General features: G+C 38.4%; 1 protein-coding gene across 1 annotated transcript in view; it reads right to left on the minus strand.

Annotated features, from left to right (window-relative positions):
• Positions 1 to 12,264, minus strand: part of tmem132e (transmembrane protein 132E) — a 115,827-nt gene that overhangs the window by 66,446 nt on the left and 37,117 nt on the right. The window lies entirely within an intron of this gene.

Consider the following 12,264-nt stretch of genomic DNA (forward strand, 5'->3'; position numbering starts at 1 on the left):
CTGTAATGCAGTGGAATAACATGAGCACAACACTGTTTTATAGCTATAACTATGTAATTTAAATGTAATCAGTATTTCCATTCATATGTATTAACCTGATTCACATGTGTATGAACAATAGTTCACTTGGTACATATTGCAGAAAAACATACATCATTATAATGTCATAATCATAATCATAAATATTAATCACATGATTTTACACCATCTGATGAAAGTCCCACTCACTCCATTATCTCCAAAACCACTCCATGTCACCTACTACTCCCACTCAAAGAGGAAGAAATGCATTTTTGTGTATCTTGCAAACATGTATTGTATATCTATATTCCCACTCAAAACTATAAATACACACACATACACACACACACACAAATGAATCTACCCTGAATCTAAATAAACTCACACATTTACAGTGTCCACGGAGACTTTGCATGCATAAAGTGCATAAAGTACATACACGCAAGACAAACCTATGTAGCTGTATAAATCTGCACATATATTACAATACATTACTGCTGCACCTACAAAAAACAAAGAAAACTAATCCATATCTGCTCCAAACATGTATGTGCATGTCTTTCTGTACGCCTGAAAGCCTTGGAAGAACAGCTAAAAGGAAGACAGATGATAAATACAGTAAATAGCAGCACAAAACAGAGAAAAACAAAATTAAAATGAATGCACTGATACTTGTTAAATATTACATTATTTAGAGACTCTGAGGAGCAGCAGCCCTCTGTGACTTGACCGAGATGGCGTAAAAACTTTTAAATCTTACAAATCAAGGTAATTATAGTAATTCAGCTAATATTTACCAGTGAGCAGATGAGTTGATTTAGACTTCAGCTGCTCCCAGACTATCAATATTTAAAAAGGTAAATGAAAGTTAGTACTGAGGATTTTCTGGTAAAAAAAATATACATTTCTGGTTCATAACTGTTAATGCTAATATAGAATTAAGATCATTTGTAAACTGGCTTTGTATGTTGATGACAGCACTGGTTTCAACCTTAAACCAAAAGGCTGTTCAAATCAATGACGAATAATTTGAAAGTTTCAATCAGCCGGATAAGAAACCCATTCTGGCAGCTGTCCTCTGTGACTTTACCTAGACATGCTATTAAGGTGTCCACTGACAGAATACAAAATAGCAGAGAAAGGAAATTAAAAAAAAGACAAACAAAAGCCCTTCCTTTCAGTTGTTGTGATTCTGGTTATTTGACCATGGAGCCACACCCTGACTCCGACTCTGATGCATGATGGAGACCAACGGCTCATCCATAGACATACAGAGCGAATGGAGACTATTGATCTGATGGTCTCATTTTCATGAAACTCAAGACGGAGATGAATTATTAACATATTTGGCTTTTGTTTGTCTGGCTTTTGCCTTCAAGAAAAGTCATTACTAACCCAACCAGGAGCTAAGTTAGCACTAGCTTGTGTTGTAGCGTTGTGTTATAATAATAATAATCGTTGAGATAATGATATGTAGAGTATCAGGCAGTGCTGTCTAGAAGGTTGTTACATTGGTTATAAAATTGTGAGTGTGAATTGCTGCTCTCCTACGGTCATAACGCTGGGGATCTTAATGATTTTGCTTTGTTTACAGGAAGACGCAGTGTTGTTTTCTTCTTCCCGCCATGACATCGCTGCATTTTTAGTCCGACAAACATCAGCTCTTTCAGAACAAACTCACTGAAAGGATTACCTAAATCTCATTTTTCTCTCAAGTGTCTCATTTACATTCATCTGAAAGTCTGAGGCCCCAGCAACATCTTCCAGATCGTTCCATTCATTTCTTTGACAGATAAAAATTCTGAAGTCCTGCTGAGGTGTTTCCATTTGCTACGCTAACCTGCGCTCAGTGCATCGACCACTCATCCATGATTTGTGAAAGCAATTGACTTTCAGCTGATTCTGTCTCCCTCTCCTCTGACAGAATAGGCACAGAGCTCAAACTGAATATGTCTTTTAATATTATCACCACAGTCCTTGATTTGCTGCTGATACTGTGTACCAAGGTAACTACGACAATTAACTCATCATTAACCACTGAGGTAAAATTATTTCACAGATTTAGATTTATTTCAGCTTCTATCCACCATCTTCTTGTGAAATTATCTCAAAAAGTCTTCAAAGTTTTTGCAGTGCCCTTCAAAAACACCCTATAAGAGTATTTTAATGATGCAGTGCCCCTATTAACATTGTTTATCAGTGCTTTCAAAAATGGTCATAAGACACAAATATATATCTACATTAACAAAATACAAAAATTCTTCTTATGACAAAAACTACTTGGAGAAAGAGATGAGTCATGATTAAAAGAAAGCAAAGTTGACTTTTGGAAACAACCATCCACCTGACCTCCTCCCACCTATGAGGCTTTATGGTGCTACAAACTGCATTTGAACAAACAACCCACATGTTGTTTTCCTTGTGAGCTCAAATATTCTTAGATTTTTATTGTTATAGACCAAACAAGATGAAGACAGACGTACAGAGAGGACATCAACTCCATGACAAACTACATCAATGAGTCTGTGTGGATAAGATAAGATAAAAATGTCTGGGATCATCGGTAACCTGAAGGAGCTGCTGAATGAGAAGAGAAGAGAGTCTATACGGGGAACACAGGCAAGTGGAAAACAACGCTGGAAAGATAGAAAATGGTGGAAAGCAATCTCCATTAGGACTATGTGGGAGATGCATGGTCTCAAATGAAACCAATCACAGGCTGTAAGGTTAAGGGAATCAGTTTGAGGGTAACCTGAACTGAGCTAATGAGATGAACACTTTCTTCAACAGATTCAGCATGGGGTCCCTGCTTGCCCCATCCTCCTCCTCCTCCTCCTCCTCCTCATCCTCCTCCTCCAGACACACAGACCACACATAATCCCTGCCCCCACTGTCGCCTCACAGTAAATACCAGCACCACACACTGTGCCTCCCCCGCTACCATCATGATGCAGTGTGATTACACGCAGGTAAGCTGATTTCTTAACTGTCACATAAACAAAAGACCTGGTTCTAACCCAGATAGATTTCTTCTGGGACAATGCTGATTTCTTTTCTCTGTATAAGGATAACTGAACATCTCTCACCCCTCTGCATAACCTACCGGTCAAATGGTGAAGCACCTTCAGCAGGGGATGTCTGCAGCTCCACTGTAACAAGGAACACAACAGGAAGTTCTACCTGCCAGCTGCCATTACACTCTGAGACAATTCTCCTCTGTGTCGGGAGAAGATGTCGTCTGACTGTGAAGCATTTAGCATCAAATTTTTTTCTTCTTTAAAACTGGCATTAAGTGTTGATATACATTAATTATCACTTATTCATCTGTTTTATCTATTTATTCAACAATGTCTACCCATGCTTTTATATTTTACATTACTGTACATGCCCATATATATATATATATATATATATATATATATATATATATATATATATATTTTCATTATAAAGTTATTTTATCTATGCATTTTCAAAAAGCTTTCCCCCTTTGCTGTCTTACAAATCTTCCCATCAAATAAAATGATGCATTTCCAATTTGTCTGAAATAAACAGAAGGAGCAGGTTCACAGGTTCCACATTTTTAAACATTGTTTCTTGTTATTGCAGCTCTCATTGTGTTCTTTCATCAAATCATCCACATTAGAGAAAATACAGTAATTATCTGATACAGCGCCGTCAAGGGGAGATGAAACAGAAATATGTAACGTTTAAGAAATCATCCTGATCAAGCGTGCTGCCTTTGATGTGAGTTGAAAAGGGGAAACGTAATACTCTCAGACTCCCACTAAATGAGGTGACCCAGTTGCTACTTGATTACTAAAGCTTGTAAAAATACTGATCATAAGAGATGATAATTACACATTATTGTGGGGCATAACCGGTTCCAGTGCATGTCCAGGTAGGTGTGAAACCCTGATGAGTAATACTCTTTATATTCATTGCCTACACTAACCAGCTGCTTATAAAAGCAACTACAAATTCATCACCAATCTTTACAGAGAACCTGCATATTGTACATAATCAATGTCCTTAATAACACGGCCCTTTTAAGAGACTCTGCTTCATTTTTGGGCTGCAAATGAGAGGGAATGAAGCATTACCCATGGGAGCGCCACATAAATCGGGCTCCCCATTGTACAGTGTTAATGCTGATTAATGAAAGAACATAGCAAATGGAAAAGCTGTACGGTAGCAACCAGCAATAATATACAGCCAAATTCTCAGAATCTGTGTGAGCCTTGCTGCTGCTTCACAGAAAAAAAAGAAAAAAAAAGTGAAAAGGCAGCATGAACCACTTGAGCTAAGACAGAGCTATTACTTACTCATTCCACACAGATGCCTTCTGCCATGGCAACACCTATTAGACTCTGAGTTGGCTGACGGACTGCTAAATAGCAGAGTTTTTTGGTCAACACATTCCAGACCAGATTTCTGAGCTGCCTGTTAGTTCTCCCAGATGTTATCAAGTTTTGTTTTGTATTTAGAGGTAAAAAAAAAAAAAAAAGGTACTCTCCCAGAGTCTGAAATGACCACAACATAGGGTGATCAATAAGTGATCATAGCCCAATTACTTCAGTGGCCTCTGTGATTTTGTAGTTCATTCTCACTACCTTTGTTTTTATGACTTATAAGACACTTTTAAAACTCCTCCATCTTCCCAAAAACTTGAAAGTAAAGAATAGTGCTAAAGAAGATAAAACAAATACAGATTTACTGAACAAAGTCTAAAAATACTTCTTCTACCACTTGGTTATTTTGCATCGTCTAATTAAAGCTTCCTTGTCTCATTTTTGCAGCTTGCTGTGTCTCCATGGTACACTTGTACTACTTGGATTGCCTTCCACTGGGCACAAAGGCCCATGTCCTCATGACCCATTTATGGCACTTGCTGCCAGAAATCATGTCAACTAACCATGCCCCACACTGTAATTTAATCTAACTGGCTGCTGTTAATAAATAAAATATGCAAACCAGGATTAAATCAAATCATAGCTTTCAAGTCTTTAATTTTTCCTTATTGGCCCTTTTAAAGAGTTTGAGAATTGAAGGGAAAGACAAATTGGACACATTTGAAGAGAGAGTCCCCATAGGCAGAACAGTCACAAATTGGAAATATTTCCATGGCATAATGAGACTGACTGTAAAAAATGCATTTTAAGACTGTAATCACTTTAAATCTTTCCAATGAAATAAAATTTTAATAGTCTAGGCTACATATGCGTACTGTATAAGATTAATCTGGATGTTCATTACAAAAGCGCCATTTGACAGGCTTAGCACACATCAGATAGAAATAGTCATGGTACGGTAGCTGGGATTGAGAAATGAGGTGTGTGGACACTGGGTTGAGACAGAAAGAAAGCCCAGTGGCTCAGATTGCTCCAGTGCACAGACTGGCTCAAATCTTTAGCACAGCCTGTTACGGTAATACACCGTTGGTTTTGATTGACGTGGATACACATCCGAGATTGCAGCGAGTATTGCAGGTGTTTGCCAACAGCAATGTGTTCAGTAGCAGCTTGAGAACACACTAAATATGATTTTATTACGGAGCAAAACAGTGGCTGCCTATCTAAACACGACACTAAAACCGTTTCACAGCTGGAAGGCTCTTTGTTATTAATGTGACATCTCTGAATTGCTACATAACACTGTGCAGCAACAGCGAGTTGTGTTTATTGCATGTCACATTTTGCAAGACACCTATAATAAAATCTTGGTCGCAATCTGTGTCAGACTGTATGATATCAGATTTGAGGATGCGTGACTGTGATTAATGCATGGGGAATTGTAGCACTATGCCTAACCCTAACCCTGAATCCTAACCCTAGAAAAAAAAGAAAGAATCACAGCAGAGACACGTCATCCATCTGTGACGTTCATATGTTTTGAAATGTAGCAAAGTCACTCAAACTCATTTTTTGTTTCACCTCATCGTTTTGGTTTTTGTGTGCCAGTGATGTACGTATTCAGGAGAAAGAGTGTTTAAAAAAATCAGGCGGGGAATTCTGGTCCTCTGAAATGAGGCCAACACGGAAGTAACTTAGAACTGCATTCTATCAAAAGGCCACCAGGGGGCGACCGTTTTGGTGTCAAAAGGACTTCGGTCTCAATACAAGTCAATGGAGAATTCACCAACTTCTCACTTGATTTCTAACCTCAGTAAACATTTTCAAAATATGTTTATGGTCTCAATCGCTAGTTTAAAGCCTTCTTCAATGCAGTATGATGTTCATGAAAATGTGAAATTTTGGCCTCCCTGATTTTATATTTGACAATAAAGCAGGGTATGCATTAGGGTGTGGCTACGTTGTGATTGACAGGTTGATTGACCAATGTCCTTGAAATCCAGCCCTCGCAACCTATCGCAACCTCCCTCGCTCTGCCCGTGACCCCGCCCATGGCCCCACCCCATGCCCATATAAGTAGAATCCGTGAAAATTCGAAACTATTGGCTTCCGAGCAGCAGTCCACAAACCAATGGGTGACGTATGGGTCACAGATGCTACGTCCATTTCTTTTATACAGTCTATGAAAAAAATGCACTTACGAAATGTCGCACCAGCCAGTGTCATTTCATATTGTATTCTGATTGGTTGGTTTGTGGACGTGGGTCATAGCAGTACTCACTGTGAGAATTTGGTCAAAATTTCTGACACCATCAGAATTTTACCTCAGGCTGTCCCTGGCAGCAAAAGATTCAAATCTGTTGTAGGCGGAAATGTTTCTCCCTGTTTTATATTGACGACTATCACGGTTGTCAACTTTCATCTCTGACAGCCCAAAAATTGCTCAGTGTAAAGGTGCTTAAAGAGGTACACTGGACACTAGGTACCCATCTGTGTGTCTGCAGTAAGAACATTTTCTAACATAAGCTACTGCAGGGGCTTTTCATGTAACTTGTTCTTCCTAAAAAACAGCTATTTCCCTAAATTTCACTGGCACTGTAATGCTTTCCTTGAAATAGACAGCAACTCTCAAGTGACAAACACTGGCCTCGCTCTTGGATCGCCACCAGCAATCTTATCAATCATCTCAAGCATTTTGATATCTATGGTGTTTATCTTCACAAGTAAACAACTTTGAGGTTCTCGCGGCAGCAGCACAGACATGTACAGCTGGAAAGCCAGACGGTAGGGTGAACCTGCCAGGGACAGAATTTTTAATGGGAGGCTCCGAAAATTATAATATGAGAAGCTGGGGAAATATCACAGAGCAGATTACAAAGTTGAAACTGCAGCTGCTGGTTTGAACATGCTGAACTGATTAATGTTTTGTAGGTGAAAATGAGCAACGTAGTTTGATGATAAATGCGGTTTCTACAAAGTATTACGTAGTTATTCCTTGTTATTAACCCTTCAAATGCTTTACTGTACATTTACAACCATGGAGCCATGGTTTCAAATACAACTGCTTGGCTTTCAAGTCCTATCAGCAACACTTTGTTCCAGCTTACAGCGGTCTGTAATTAAAGCAAACAACAAAGTCACATTCTAACCGAAGAGATGAGTAAGTCAGATAATTATAGCAGGCACCCAACAAAAAACAGGTAATGCTTGGGTAAAATGTTACAAAGCTTCACATTTATAAAACTGCTTTGTCATTTTCTCTTAGTCTGGAGAATGATGCTCAGTGTTGGAACATTTTATGATGCATGTGTTCCTGTTCAGCCCTCCATTTGTGAGGACTTGGAAATGATAGTAGGTGATAGTTATACTTGGAGGGAAAGGGAGCTAAAATTGTGATATTCCCCTTGTCTGCTTCCAAAACAAGACAATGAAACAGAGATTCAAACGATATGGCTGGCATTATTCTACACTGTCAGCAAATTGCATGGACCAAAACCAACAAAGCATTAGTTTGTCTCACAAAACTTCCCTATCCTGTCTGTGAAACTCAGCCCCAAGCTCATGGATTCCTAATAGAGACATAATCTTTAAAAAGGGGTCACAAATATATGGCTTAATTTCTTTAAAGGTTCAGTAATTCCTCAAAACAGCTGGGTGCTGGTGCTTTTCAGCAAACATTACTGAAACTGGAATGAAATAGGTTTTAGCTATGGAATAATACATATTTGGTGCTATATTAAGTATTTATGTAAGCAGGACAGTGTGTGTAGGATTGATTTAAACTACAAAGCCCATTTTCATGCAATAAAGGAAGATGTCATTCAAGTGCAACGGTGTATTTTTTGAACAACAATGGAGCAGAAGAATAAGCTACAGGCAATGCTTGTATGTAGGATCAATACATTGTTGGATTTGTTTTTCTTATTATCATTTTTATAACAATTAGAAGCATATAGAATATCACCAACCCTAGTGTTTTAAAAGCAAGAAATCTGAGCACTTGCTGGTATTGAGCAAAATTCCCCCCCCCCCCCCTTAATGTATGACCATGACAAGATTTAAAAGTCTTAACACTGTCATGCCCTTTTAAAATAAAAGTACTTAAAAGCTGATGCTAGGGCACTCCAAGTGAATGTTTTCACAAGGCCTTAGGGAGTGAGGAAGCACACAATTAAGTATATTGTGATGCTACATGCCTGAACATGCATATCATCTTTCTATTTCTTCATCACATTCAAAAAGCTGCCCAAACATGTGTGACAGAGATGTACTAGGGGAGGACCATTTTTCCACTGGATTAACCACCGACTGGTTTTCAAACATTTTCTCTCTTTGCCTTTGAACTACAGAGATGTTCCCCTATACAAGCTCAGACCTTCTTACAGTACTCTGAGGACTAAGACATGATGAATAGCTGCAGTTTCTTCTAAACCAGGCTTCAGTTCACACTTATCTTCTACCTGCCTCTTTATGTAGAAGGTGCATCAACAAAAATAAATCATTAGTGCCAAGCTGTCATATCTCAAACATGAATAGTGAACCATATACATTTTTTAGTTATTACAAGGAGCTTTTTCATAGAGAAAATAAAGCATGAATGTGTTAGTATAAGCTCCGTATATAGCTGATTTACTTTAGCCAGTTATTATAAGGAGACTTGTCCAGCTTTCCATTTTTGCATTAGTTTTATCTCCTTCATTTAACTCAAAACACAAAAACATGAAAGCATTAATCCTCATGCCGACCTGGACTGCTTTCATCACACTAAATTAAAAATATTACAAGATGTCATGACTGAGGATAACATATGACATGGGGACAAGATTATTTTAGATGTGCGCTGCTGTAATTTCATACAAATTGTAACTGAAATGGAAACTTGACTCTTCACAGTGTGTTGTTGTGGTGCTCTGTTAAAGTCTATAACCTGTCTGATCATCTGGCTACTCATGTTTCTCTTTTAAGTGATGTCACCACGGTCCTGCATCCTAGTAATTACTTCATTACAATATTATCATAACCGATAGCAATTAAAGCCAAAACTACAAATAGAAAACCCCAAATTGAAATAACCCAGACTAATCATTTAAATGAGCTAAAAAACATTATAGTCAGTAGTAATAGATTAACACTGATGGCAAACTAGACATTCCCTCAAGCTGTAAAGTGTCACATTTTGAGGATAAGAGAATGGGTTTTTGTCATTTTTGGGAATTAATTTAGTCATTTTACAATGCTTATGGAAGGGAGAACTAATGCCAGAATCATTAAAAATGTCCTTCTCCTTGGGGTGAGTGAGTTACTAATTACAACCCTTCCCTCCACTCATCATGAAATGTCAAATTAGATCCAGGACATTGCAAGAACACCAACAAAATGTTTTGAAATGATGATTAAAATCACCCCTCATTCAGCTTCTTTCTCCTCTTTTTCTCAGATTCACCAAAGTCAACTCCCCTGCTCTGGTTAGTGTAAGTTGTTAGACACTGACCATTCCCTTGTGAAATTATCAAATGACATGACCAAGACCTTCCTTTCTGTCTGACAGCCCCAAACAGATTGGACTCTGGAATTTGGCATTCATTAGTGACATGTTAGGCTGCCGAGAGGGAAGTCGTAAACAAACATTTGATCACGGATGGTGGTGACAGCAGTCCACAGAACACTTGTAGTGCCACCATTGGTGAGAAAAACCCTGATAGATGGAGTTGGGTTTCACGGTTGTCCCTTTAGCGATGCGCAGATGAAGGCAGAAAAGTAAATAAACAACTAAAATGTCAGCACTTGAATGTCTCAGAGGCATTAGCTGCACTCCCTTTTGCATTACAGCAGAAATGGGGCCTCTCCCCAACATCTAAATTTGGCCAGCAAAGCCTTTTTTTCCCCACTCATCTGCAGGCAGAAGCTCCATTAGTTCCTCTGAGGGGGCACTTTACAGACAACTTTGCCACTTGTGCTACTGCAGACACAACAAATCCCATTCCATGAAGATATGTATAATTCAAAATAAGTGCAGATTTTTATTTGTCCTTTGCCTGTCGTGGATGTGGGGCTTTTATGTGTACAATGACATGTGATTCAATTACATACTGTGCTGTGCACCGAGCTGTTTCAGCTTCCAGTATGTTATGTTCATAGGGGACAGTTCAAGAGCAGAAAAGGTTTGTTGCTGGTTTTCAGAGCTTCAGTGAACCATTCAATTGACCTTACATTCAAAATAAATACTAAATCACTTTGCAACTGCCATAGAAACAGGGTATAATATAAATGAGTGAATGACTTTGGAAAACATGAACACCCATTGTATACTACTTCCAATTTTAGAAAGCAGAAAGATTTTTCCTTTTTCACTTATTTTTCTGGTTTTATATAAAGCTTTCCAGAACTGAAAATATAAAATGCTACATATATGGGGAAAAACAGTCACACAAAAAATAACAACATCCTCAAGAGTACATGGTGACTGCATGAGGTGGGTAAATGTTTGGCACCACTACAAATATACTACTAATGGTCACATGATACATGCTGCCATAATACAGATTAGGCACACAAACCATACAGTGTATTTCTCACACAATAATACACCAATTGTGTTGTTCTGTTATTCCTGACTTTGGGAGCCACCACTGCAGCAAAATGATAAGACTCAATTACTGAGATTTGAAGCAAAGCATCAAGAATTCAAGATAGTGAACCCCAATGTAAACCTGGATACTTCCTTGATAGAACAGTAATTCTCCAAATTGCCGCCGAGGCTCACATTACTTCATTCAGCCTTTTTAAAGCAAATTATAAATTAATATTCCAGGCAAATATTCAAGACACTATGTTGGAAAGCTGAGCTGTTATTACTGCTGCTGCTGAATGAGCAAACTGGAAAAAATTATTTATGAAGGCACACTACTTTTGTGGGTTTTTTCCTTGCCAAGGTCATGCAGCGGCACTGTCCATTGGGGAGGTAAGTCAGTAACATACTGTAGTATATTGTTTTACAGTCAGTCTGCATGCTCAAATAATAACACAGCACACACACACACACACACACACAGACGCACACGTGCAATAAAGAAGAAACTGTCACTGTAATACAATGGGTATTGCATTTTTTATTGAACCTGTGGTTTAGCAGTTTTAAATTGGCCTATACTCATTTCCAAGCATTACTTCTTTGCAGTGGTGGAGATGAGACAGAGCTTGCCACCCTCTGGGTTTTGTGCTGCTTGATCAGCAAATCAGAGCGCATGGAAAGATTAACAGAGGAGGGAGTGTGTATGTATGTATGTGTGTATGTGTGTGTGTCCTTGTATTACTCATGTAGTGGGGACATAAATCTGTTTACACAGGCACATTATGGGGACGAAAAGTCTCCAAAACTTAAATCCTTTAATTTTAAGATGAATACTCTATTTAAGGTGAAGGTAAGGTTAGATTTTGGTTAAAGTAAACCTGGGCTGTGGGAAGCATTTTGAAAATCTAGGGGCAGCCCTTCTCCGCACTCTGGTAGATCCAGGTCCATTCTGATCTTCATAAAACGCTTCATTTGCTCCCATATCAGGTACCAGGTATATATGTTGCCCTTGTGTCAACTTAAAATCAATTCAAATACCACACAATTTTATCCATCAACCATAGAAACGTGGTCATTTGGCCAAAGGGCTTTTCCAAAAATGTTTCAAATTGTACGGCTTCAGATCTATACAAAGACAAAATGAATGTAACTGGTTTTGGACCAAGGGGGAGTGATTAAAAGTCAGCACTCAGCTTCAATCAGTAATGCTAAATGTCACAAACTAAGCCTGAAATCTTGAATTTCAACAGCCACATTAAGACAATTACAAAATCAGCCTACTATCACCTGAAGAATATGACAAGAATTAAAGGACTTCTT

This window comes from Scomber japonicus, chromosome 13 (assembly GCF_027409825.1).
Source record: "Scomber japonicus isolate fScoJap1 chromosome 13, fScoJap1.pri, whole genome shotgun sequence".
Taxonomy (NCBI): Eukaryota; Metazoa; Chordata; class Actinopteri; order Scombriformes; family Scombridae; genus Scomber; species Scomber japonicus.